The 10,646-nt window shown below is 40.1% G+C and overlaps 1 long non-coding RNA gene across 1 annotated transcript; it reads left to right on the top strand.

Annotated features, from left to right (window-relative positions):
• The first annotated feature begins 526 nt into the window (after positions 1–526).
• On the top strand, positions 527–10,431 carry LOC118353684 (uncharacterized). The gene is made up of 3 exons (XR_004812985.2): positions 527–934; positions 6,159–6,233; positions 10,078–10,431. It is a non-coding gene; the product is annotated as an uncharacterized LOC118353684 (long non-coding RNA).
• Positions 10,432–10,646: the final 215 nt, after the last annotated feature.

The following is a 10,646-nucleotide window of genomic DNA, read 5'->3' as shown; positions in this document are numbered from 1 at the left end:
TTCATTTTCTTTGAAATTTGCAAGTTTCATGGTTAAATGTCGAGGTTTTGAACAGTTTTTATTGACTTTTTTGGGGGTCCTCTCTATCTCTTGGATCTGAATGCCTGTTTCCTTCCTCAGATTTGGGAAGTTCTTAGCTATAATTTGTTCAAATATGTTTTATGGTCCTCTCTCTCTCTCTGCCTCTTCTGGAATCCCAGTTAGATGTATATTCTTTCTTCTCAAGATATCATTATTTCCCTCAGCCTTTCCTCATGGGTTTAATTGCTTTTCTCTTTTTTCCTCAGCTTCCTTCCTTACCATCAACTTTTCTTCTATGTCACTCACTCTGTGTTCCACCTCATTAACCCTAGGATTTTGAACATCCAGTTTGGATTGCATCTCATTTAATCTATTTTTAATTTTGGTCTGATTATATCTCAATTTTGTAGGAATGAAGTCTTATGAGTCCTTCATGCTTTTATCCAGAGCCACTAGTAGCTTTATAATTGTTCTTCTGAATTGAGTTTATGACATCATATTGAAATCCAAATTCTGTAACTCTGTGGCAGAAATACTGTTTCTAGTTCTTTCTTTTGTGGTGAATTCTTCCTTCTAGTCATTTTGTCCTGTGCAGAGTGGCTGTATGAAGTGGCCTGAGTAAAAAATATCAACCATGATCTAAATAAAACACACCCTAGATGATTCCAAAGAGGTCGGAGACCAGAAAATTAAAGAAAAAGTAGCAGAGAATAAAATAAAAGGACCACTAAAGTGAAAAGCAAATTTTAAAACAAAGTAGAAAAATAAAAAGCCAAAAAACAAAAACTAAGAAGAAGAAAAAAGAAAAAGAAAAAAAAGTAAAGAAAAGAGGAAAAAGAGAAAAAAAGGAGGACGGTGATGGTGAGGAAGTGGTAGTGGAGAGAGAATGTATTTTACCTGAGGGATCCTAGAGGTGATTCTTGATTCTAAGTGTATTTTGTTCTCTATGTTAGAAGATGATTCTAAGTGTATTTTGTTCTTGATTCTAAGTGTTTTTTGTTTTCTATGTTAGAAGTGTATTTTGATTCTCAGTGTATTTTGTTCTCTATGTTAGAAGATGCTCAATCCAATGTATATAAATCAGCAATACTTATATAGTACCGCAACATTTACCACCAAAACATAAACAAGATAAAAGATCGGGGCAGAATGTGAAGGAAGAGAGAATATAATCTCAAAGAATGGAGCAACACGGTGTTCCACTTCATTCTGGGATTATGCTGGTAGTGTTTTAGAAGGTACTAACTCCCACCATTGTAAAACAAAACAAGGCAGAAAAAACAAAAAACAAAAACCCATATTCATATATCTACCAAAATTAAATTGAATATGTTGAAGGGAATCTAGAAGTGAAAAATATATCTAAGGCATGTAATTGTAGAAATATCAAAGTTGAAAAGAAAAAAACTTAAAAATGAAGAGCCGGTAAAATATTGTAGTTAAGGTGGGAAAAGCGAAAAAATATTGGAAATTTTATTCTGATATGAAAATGAGTCTTAATGGAAAAAGAAAAGAAAACATACTCTCTAGTTCTATATACTGTTTTCCTTCAGTCCTGGAGCTTTCCAGTGCTGCTTGGTCAATAAACTTGCTCTTTCCTCATTCTTCCAGCAGTTCTCCTGGGGGAGGGGTCTGCTGTGCTGATTCTCAGGTGTCTGTGCCTGGCCTGAGATGCCTGCCCCTTGCCAGTTGCCGGGCTCAGTGCCAGCTGTTTATTCTGTGAAGCCTTTGTTCCCTAGTGGCCCCACCCCTTTTAGGCACAAGGTGAAACAAAGACGAAAAAACACTGATGGTCATGGCCAGATTTCCAGCTCTGGATTCGAGCCCCCCACGAGTAACCAACCGCAGTCTCCCAGTCCTCACTGGCGTATATGCTCCTGGTGACAGGCACGGGTGCACTGATCTGCACAGCTTGTGGGGCGCCCTGCCTCAGGAGAGTTTTTGTTTTCCTGTGCCCTCCCTGCTTCTGCCTGTCCCAGGAGGGATGCAGGATCATCAGCTTTGTCTGCTTGGACACCCTGGGATCTGGACCCCTGTGCTGTTAGACCCTCACTCCTGGGACCACCTCTCTTGAAGAGAATGGGGTAGAGCCACCTCTGTGCAGAGCCAGCCCACCTAACTGACTGTCCTCTCCCAAATGACCTGGAGGGCCCCGTGCTCCAGCCCTTTACCAATATCGGACCGTAGTTTGCAGTGAGCTTTCTCCCAGGTGCCCCTCCTCTTATAGTGACTCTGGGAATCTTGAGACTTCAGTGCCCCTCCTGCGATCCTGCCCTATTTCCCTGCTAAGGACTTTTCCATCAGGGAAACATCTAGCACTGATTTTTAAAGTTCCTGCTTCTCCAGGGCCGGGCTTTACTGCCCTGGAGGCTTTTGCCACTTCTCTTTAGCCCAGCTACTCACGGTTGCCCTCCCCCAATTTATTCTTTCTTTCTTTCTTTCTTTCTTTCTTTCTTTCTTTCTTTCTTTCTTTCTTTCTTTCTTTCTTTTCTTCTTTCTTTCTTACTTTCTTTTATTTATTTATTTTTTGCCTTCCTACCTTGTTGAAGCAAAAACTTTTCTCTCTGTAGAATTCCAGCTGTTCTCTATTTAAATCTCAGGTCGAATTCCTAGGTGTTCAGGATGTTTTGAAAGTTATCTAGGTACTTTTTTGGGGGCCAGGTGAGTTGTGGCCCCTACTCTTCCACCATTTTGTGCTCCTAGTGTTTTCTTTTATTAAAAAAATTATTTGAGAGAAAGAGAGAGATAAAGAGAGAGAGAAAGAACACGAGCAGGGGGGTGTAAGAGAGTGAGAGGGAGAAACCGGCTCCCCACTAAGCAGGGAGCCCAACTCGGGCCTCAATCCCAGGACCCCAGAATCATGACCAGAGCCCAAGGCAGACGCTCAACCACCCAGCCATCCAGGCACCCCCTTTTTAGTGTTTTCATGTCTCTGTACTGGGATTAAAAACCCAAGCATTAAATTCATAGGTGCAGAAGAATAGGCCACTAAAAACAAAGGCATCTGATAGTTTGAGGCAGCACTGATGCCTCTCCTGCATTGGATTAGGAGATTTTAAAAAGTAGTTTAGATTATTCAGGAGTCAATGAGCATTTAGAGGGAAATGGTTGAGGAAGTGAATTTACATTTTACTAATTACACACATTGTTCTTCAGAGAACAGCCATCTCCTACTGACCTCTTAATGTAAAGTTTGTACCCCAACTTTCACAGAAGCTTGAGGAGCACCAAAGAAATATGAAAGATTATAATCACAGCATCAACCCCAGAGTACCTGGGGAAAATATCATTAGAATAGAAGGATCAGACCAGAAGATTCTCAACTTGGGAGGTTTTTATAACCCCCTCAATTATTGGAATGCATTCAATTTTCCCAAGGTGGAATATTCAGAGGTCAGAAATATAAGGGCATACCTTGGAGATTTTTGGGTTTGGTTCCAGACCACCTCAATAAAGCAATTGCAATGAAGTGAGCAAAATGAATTTATGGGGTTCCCAGTGCATATAAATGTTATGTTTATACCATACTGTAATCTATTAAGCATACATTAGCATTATGTTTAAAAAATAATGTACACGCCTTAATTTAAAAATACTTTATTGCTAACTTTATACAACTCATAAACTTTTGTTAGTGGAGGGTTTTGCCTCAATGATGGTGGCTTCTGATGAACCAGGGTGGTGGTGGTCGTTGAAGGTTGTTGAGTGGTTGTGGCAATTTCTTCAAAGAAGACAACAATGAAGTTTGTGGCACCGAATGACTCCTCCTTTCATGAATGATTTCTTTGTACTGTGCAATGCTGTTTGATAGCATTTTATTTATAAGTATTTATTTATTTATCAAGTTTTTATTTAAATTTCAGTTAGTTAACATACAGTGTAATATTAGTTTCAAATGTACAATTTAGTTATTCAACACACCCATACATCACCCAGTGCTCATCACAAGTGCATTTCCTTTTTTTTAAGATTTTATTTATTTATTCATGTGCAACACAGAGAGAGACAGAGAGAGGCAGAGACACAGGCAGAGGGAGAAGCAGGCCCCATGCAGGGAGCCCGACGTGGGACTCAATCCCGGGTCTCCAGGATCACACCCCGGGCTTCAGGCAGCACTGAACTGCAGCGCCACCGGGGCTGCCCCACAAGTGCATTTCTTAATCCCTAAGACCTATTTTGTTGTTGTTGTTCAGGATAATGACATTTTATTCTACTAATCCAGAATTCCTGGGGTTATGTCAAAACCCACACATTAATTAGGAAATATCATTAACAGCATCCTTTGTGGTATTATTTCATCCATTAATGCCTTTGACAGTCTGAAGGAAGATGTCTGCCCCAACCAGTCATAGAACTAGGAGATTTGTTACTAGCAACCATGGAGCCCTTGGCTGTACAAAGGCCAAGGGGACTTATGTTTAAGGGTAGCAGGCTGACCATGTTCATGTCCTCTCTTTTCTCTTCTGGCCCCACAAAAACCACAGGGAAGGAGTGAAGCTGTTGCTGACTTGTAGAGACAAAGAGAGCAGGTGATCACCTATTTAACTCATCCACCTCCCCACCTCCCCTCTGACAACCCTAAGTTTCTTGGTTTGCCTCTCTCCCCCCTGATCATTTGTTTTGTTTTTTAAATTCCACATACGAGTGAAATCATATGGTATTTGTCTTTTTTTAATTCACAAGATTATTTTACTAGAACTTATGGAGGGGGGAATATAATGTAGTCAAATTTTCACAAAGAAAATCTTAAGATTGAACTCAAGTCAAATAAATAAAATTCAAGTTCTTCTTTAAGTCTCAACTGGTCTGGGCACTGAAGCAATGCCCCCTCCTTCTCCTGGCATGCACAGGTCAAGCTGTCAGTTATGTGTCCACCTTTTCATGACCCTTAACTCTCTGCATCATGTCTCATTCCTACACATGAATTCTGAAAAAGTTTTTCCATTTCTATGGTTTTCCTCATTGAACTGAGAATGCTGCTGGCTACCACAAAACTTCACCAACCATACAGTCTGGTCTATATAGCTGTATTCTTAAACTCTGGGAGAACTCTCAAGGATAACATGGTGGATTTTAAAAGATGCCTGGATTTTGCTGAGAGGCCTTCTTTAGGACTTTTTCATGATGCTGAAGAGTGAGCTAATGAAATTCTTGGTCTATTCCTTCCATGGCTCTTTCTGGAGAAGAATAGGTATGCAACTGGTAAGGACAGTGGGAGCTTCCTGCAGAGTGATCCTGTGCACTGGACTCCTCCCAAGGAAGCTTGAAGCTGACCCAACTAGGCCATCTTCCCGATGCCATGGAAACCAACTGGCACTGAGGCCAGGGAGGAGAGGGTCAGTGTGGTTTGCCCATACAACTATTGTAGTTGCAAATATCAGCAACAAGAAGTGCAACATCTCATCAAGAGCCATATTCTGAACAGATGTTGACTGGTATGCAATATTACTGATATTCTGATCCAATTGCACTACTGGGTACTTACACAAAGGATATAAAAATATTATTTCAAAGGGATACATGCACCCCAAAGTTATAGTAGTACTATCAACAATAGCCAACTTATGGGAAGAGCCCAAATGTCCATCAACTGATAAATAGATAAAGATGTGAGATCTCTCTCTCTCTCTCTCTGTGTGTCTTTCTCCATGGATGGCTATATAAGGAATGGATGGAATGGAATATTAGTCATACAAAAAAATGAAATCTTGCCATTTGCACTGACATGGAGCTAGAGTGTATTATGCTAAGCAAAATAAGTCAGTCAGAGAAAGACAAATACCATATGATTTTACTCATAAATGTAATTTAAGAAACAAATAAACACAGGGGAGAAAAAGAAAAGACAAAAGACAAACCAGAAAAAGACTCTTAACTATAGAGAACAAACTGAGGGTAACCAGAGGAGAGGTAGCCAGGGGGATGCAGTAAATAGGTAATGGGTATTAAGGAGGCCACTTGTGATGAGCACTGGGTGTTGCATGCAAGTGATGAATCACTATACTGTATACCTGAAATTAAAAATAAGAATAAAATAAAAAGTTAAAATCATTAGCAATTACATGCTAGATTTTATTGCCTCTTCATTTTCTAATGAAAATCCACTTTTATGAATTCACATTTGTTTTTCTCAACAGGTCCACGTTTTGACAGTTTCCAGAACTGGTGCATTTGAGGTTGTAACAGCAAAACCAGTTTTTATACATGACCTGGTATTTGTATGATCAACTCACTTTCTATCCGTGGTTCTAGCTCACAGGGAAGAGGGTCAGGCTTCTCTTTCCACTCCCCAGTCCAGGAAAGGCCCTGATCCCAAGCCCCTTCCTCACCCCTCCCTAGAGGGAAGACTCCTGTGATGGGCCGGATCCTGGAGCACTGAGCGCAGTACCACTGCACACTGCAAGGTGACACTCATGCATGTAGGACATATATGTGCTTTCTTTCTTACAATACTAAGTGGCAAGCTGAGCCAGTGCCGACCTGGACAGGCTGGGTGCTGCCACATCACTCTCTCTTCCTTTCGTCTCACTGGAGATTTTGGGCTGAGTCCTCATCCTTGCACTTCAGGGGTCAGTGGTGGTAAGATGCAGAGTGAGTCAAAGGAATTCTGCTTTGTTCTTGAGCCCAAGTCTGTGCTTCAACCCGACTCGACCAGAAGGCTCTAAGTTGAGGGGTATGGGGAACTAGTCCTGTGAACAATATTCCAAGCCCTTGTGTCTGTGCCTCACTTAGAGAGAGCCCCGGGAGAGGGCAGAGTGGCAGTGTAGGGTAGGAGGAAGATGTTGTTTTGTCCTCTGGACAAACACTAGTCGCACACTGTCAGATTCTTACCAATAACTCCACACTTTCACATGCCTCTCACCCTGCTGCAGATGGTAAGCACACATACCCAAATGTCATAACCCCACATTGAAATGTCACATGTGCCCATTCCAATAGACGTGCCCTCAGGTGTTGCCATAATCTCATCCAGACACCAGCACTTGGTGTTTGCAGGCACAGTTGGTGGACTCAACTCATGAGAAGAGAAGGTAAAGGTCTGTTGGTGGGAGGACTAGTTAAGGCCCCCTGAATTTCAGTCTTTCCCTCACACCTGCTTTTCCATCAGGGGCTCATGCACTATTGTCTAGTACCATGAAATCAGTGTTCTGAATCTTAAACAGGTCCCACATAAACAGGTTGTTCTCATTTAGGCCTCATTTTATCTTTCAGGATCTTGTCCTTGACATTTAGATTGTACAGATAGCAAATCTATCCCATGGTTGATTCACTGACTTCTGGTATTTCTTTTTTTTGAGAGAGAGAGAGAGAGAGAGAGAGAGAGAGAGAGAGAGAAAAGAGAGAGAGAGGCAGAGACACAGGCAGAGGGAGAAGCAGGCTCCATGCAGGGAGTCCAACATGGGACTCAACTCCGGGTCTCCAGGATCACTCCCCGGGCTGAAGGCAGGCGCCAAACCGCTGAGCCACCCAGGCTGCCTGACTTGTGGTATTTCTTAGTTGGAATTGGACATTTCACTTTGTCTTCAGTATTGAATCCCATGTCTACAACTGATTATTGTCATTCTTTGCTCACAATGTTATTTTATATTCCTCACATTTTACAATTACCTTGAAATAGACCATACATATCATCACTTCTCTTTTAAGAAATGCCTTTCAGCTATCACTAGGGTGTATATTTGAAAGCTTTTTCTTTCTTAGAGGATTCACAGATGTCTAGCAGTATCACTACCACTTACCAACATATGTACATTTTTATTGCACAAAAATCTCAGAGTTAAAGGCTGTGTCAATTATAAATAGAGCCAAAATGAAATATGATAAATTTCTCCTGGGTTATCAGCTTCCAAATATGCCTTCACATGAACAGGTGGAGTCTGCTCTATGGTTTCTCTAATCCACTTAATCTGCATGTTCCACAACAGTTTCTTTGACACTGGAAAATCAATTATCTGTTCACATACACTCTGGTCATGCTCACATTCCTTTGCCATCCCAAAATAAATCCACTACTAAGATCATACCCATATCACATGGTGCCATCACTCAAATTGAACCATAGTGAAAATGTTCATACATGCAATACTCTCTAATACACGCTTAGGAAATGAGGATGAAATTAGTCATGACAAAGTTCAAATAGATGCAGTAAAGTGGTTTCTGTTGAGACACACTTTTATTTCAGTTCATCTAAGTACTAAATATCTTGGCTAAACAACTCAGTAACAGACAATGTTAACAACACTGAATCATAGTGAATTATAATATGATGTTCAACTTGAGAAACAGTAACAAAATTTGCAACTTATTTTTTAATACTTACTTACCTTGATGGTCATAGTTGACAACATTTATTTGTGCCAGGGGACTAATATTTTCATGGCTCCTAAATATAAGTTTCTTATTTAGTAGGTTTATTTTTATCTAACAAATTAAAAATACCAGCCTGAATAATTTTGCTAAGAAAGCGGATTAGATAACATTCCAGTGTCTCAGAAAGGGACATGGATCTTCATCAGGAAGTATTTAAAGAATACCTAAGAGAAACTTTTTATCAGTAAGAAATGCAGCAGTTTAGACCACTCACTAGGTGAGAGGGAAGGCCTTCATAGCTATTGTCTGTTCCTTATAGTGCTTCCGTTAGTCATCTTTTAAAAATGTACTTCTGTCAAAATCCTTTAACCATCAACTACATGATGATGTTAAAACTCCTTGGCATATGGCTTTTTTTAAATGGACCTTATATTTTGGAGAAGTTTTAGTTTCAGAGCAAAATTGAATGAAAAGTACAGAGATTTCCCACATACCTCCTGCCCCCACACATATATAACCTCCACCATTATCAACATCTCACACCAGAATGATACATTTGTTATACTCCATGTATGTACATTCACACATTAGGGTTCACTCTTGTTGTATATTCTTTAGGTTTTGGAAAATGTATAATGACATGTATTCACCATTATAGTGTCATACAGAGTAGTTTTACTGCCCTAAAAACTCTCTCTGCTCTGCCTATTTATCTCTCCATCATTGCTAGTCCTTGAAAAACATTCATATTTTAATTTTCTCCATAGTATTGCCTTTGTGAGAATGTCATACAATTGGAAGCATACAAGGTATAACCTTTTCAAATTGGCTTCTTTCTTTTAGTAAGATGCATTTAAGTTTATCCATATCTTTTCATGACTTGATAGCTCATTTATTTTTAACACTGAATAACATTCCATTATCTGGGTGTACCAATTTTATCTATTCATCTACTAAGGGACATTTGCTTCCAAGTTTTGGCAAATATAAATAAAGTGACTATAAATATCCATGTGTAGGGATGCCTGAGTGGCTCAGTGGTTGAGCATCTGTGTTTGGCTCAGGTGGTGATCCCAGGGTCCTGGGAACAAGTCCTGCATTGGGCTCCCTGCAAAGAGCCTACTTCTCCCTCTGCCTATGTCTCTGCCTTTCTCATGAATAAATAAATAAAATCTTTAAAAAAATCCGTGGGTAGGTTTTTGTGTGGATATGTTTTCAACTCCTCAGGTAGTACCAAAGAGCATGGTTGTTGGATCATATGTTTAGACTAAGCAGGTTTATTAGTTTTGCAAGAAACTTCCAAACTGTCTTCCAAACAGTACCATTGTGTATTCCCAGCAGCAACAATGAGATTTTTTTGCCTTTTTTATTTGTGTGTGTTTTTAATTTAAATTCAATTAGCCAACATAAATACTTAATTTCAGATGTAGTGTTCAATGATTTATCAATTGCATATAACACCCAATGCTCATCACATTACATGTTGTTCTTAAAGTCTTGCTCCATATCTTTGTCAGCACTTGGTATTATCAGTGGTATGGATTTTGGCCATTCTAATAGTTGTTCAGTGGTATCTCATTGATTTCTTCATTTCCTTTTCCCTGATGACATATGATTGAACATATTTTCATATCTTTACTTGCTAGTTATGTATTTTCTTGGAGGAGGTACCCGTTAAGTTCTTTGGCCCATTTATTTTTTTTTAAGTTTTGGCTTAAATATCATACATTTTTCTTTTCACAGTTATAGAGGCTGAAAGTCCAAGATCAAGGTACTGGGAAGTTTGCTTTCTCCTGAGGCCTATCTCCTTGGCTTGCAGATGATCACCTTCCTGCTACTTCTTCACAGCACCATCACACTGTGTATATGTGTACCTGGATTCTCTTAGACTGGATGTCCTAATCAACTCTTGTCATAAGGACAGCAGTCAGTTTGAATTAAGGCCCACACTAAGGGTCTCATTTTATCATTATTACCACTTTAAATGCCCAGCATACGAATAAAGTCACATTATGAGCTAATAGGGATTTGAGTATGCATGAACAGTTGCCATCTCAGAATACAGGGAGATCAGAGATACTCGGGATGGGAGAGAGAACAAGGCAACTATCGTCCCCAAACACAAGCCTTCCAAGTTGCCATGTCTCCATAACAGAAGGGCAAACATTCCCTTAAGATATAAGAAATTGGGATCCCTGGGTGGCGCAGCGGTTTAGCGCCTGCCTTTGGCCCAGGACGCGATCCTGGAGACCCGGGATCGAATCCCACGTCGGGCTCCCGGTGCATGGAGCCTGCTTCTCCCTCTGCCTATG

The sequence above is a fragment of the Canis lupus genome, chromosome X (genome assembly GCF_003254725.2).
Source record: "Canis lupus dingo isolate Sandy chromosome X, ASM325472v2, whole genome shotgun sequence".
Lineage (NCBI taxonomy): Eukaryota > Metazoa > Chordata > Mammalia > Carnivora > Canidae > Canis > Canis lupus.
This window is presented reverse-complemented; position numbering and strand designations above follow the sequence as displayed.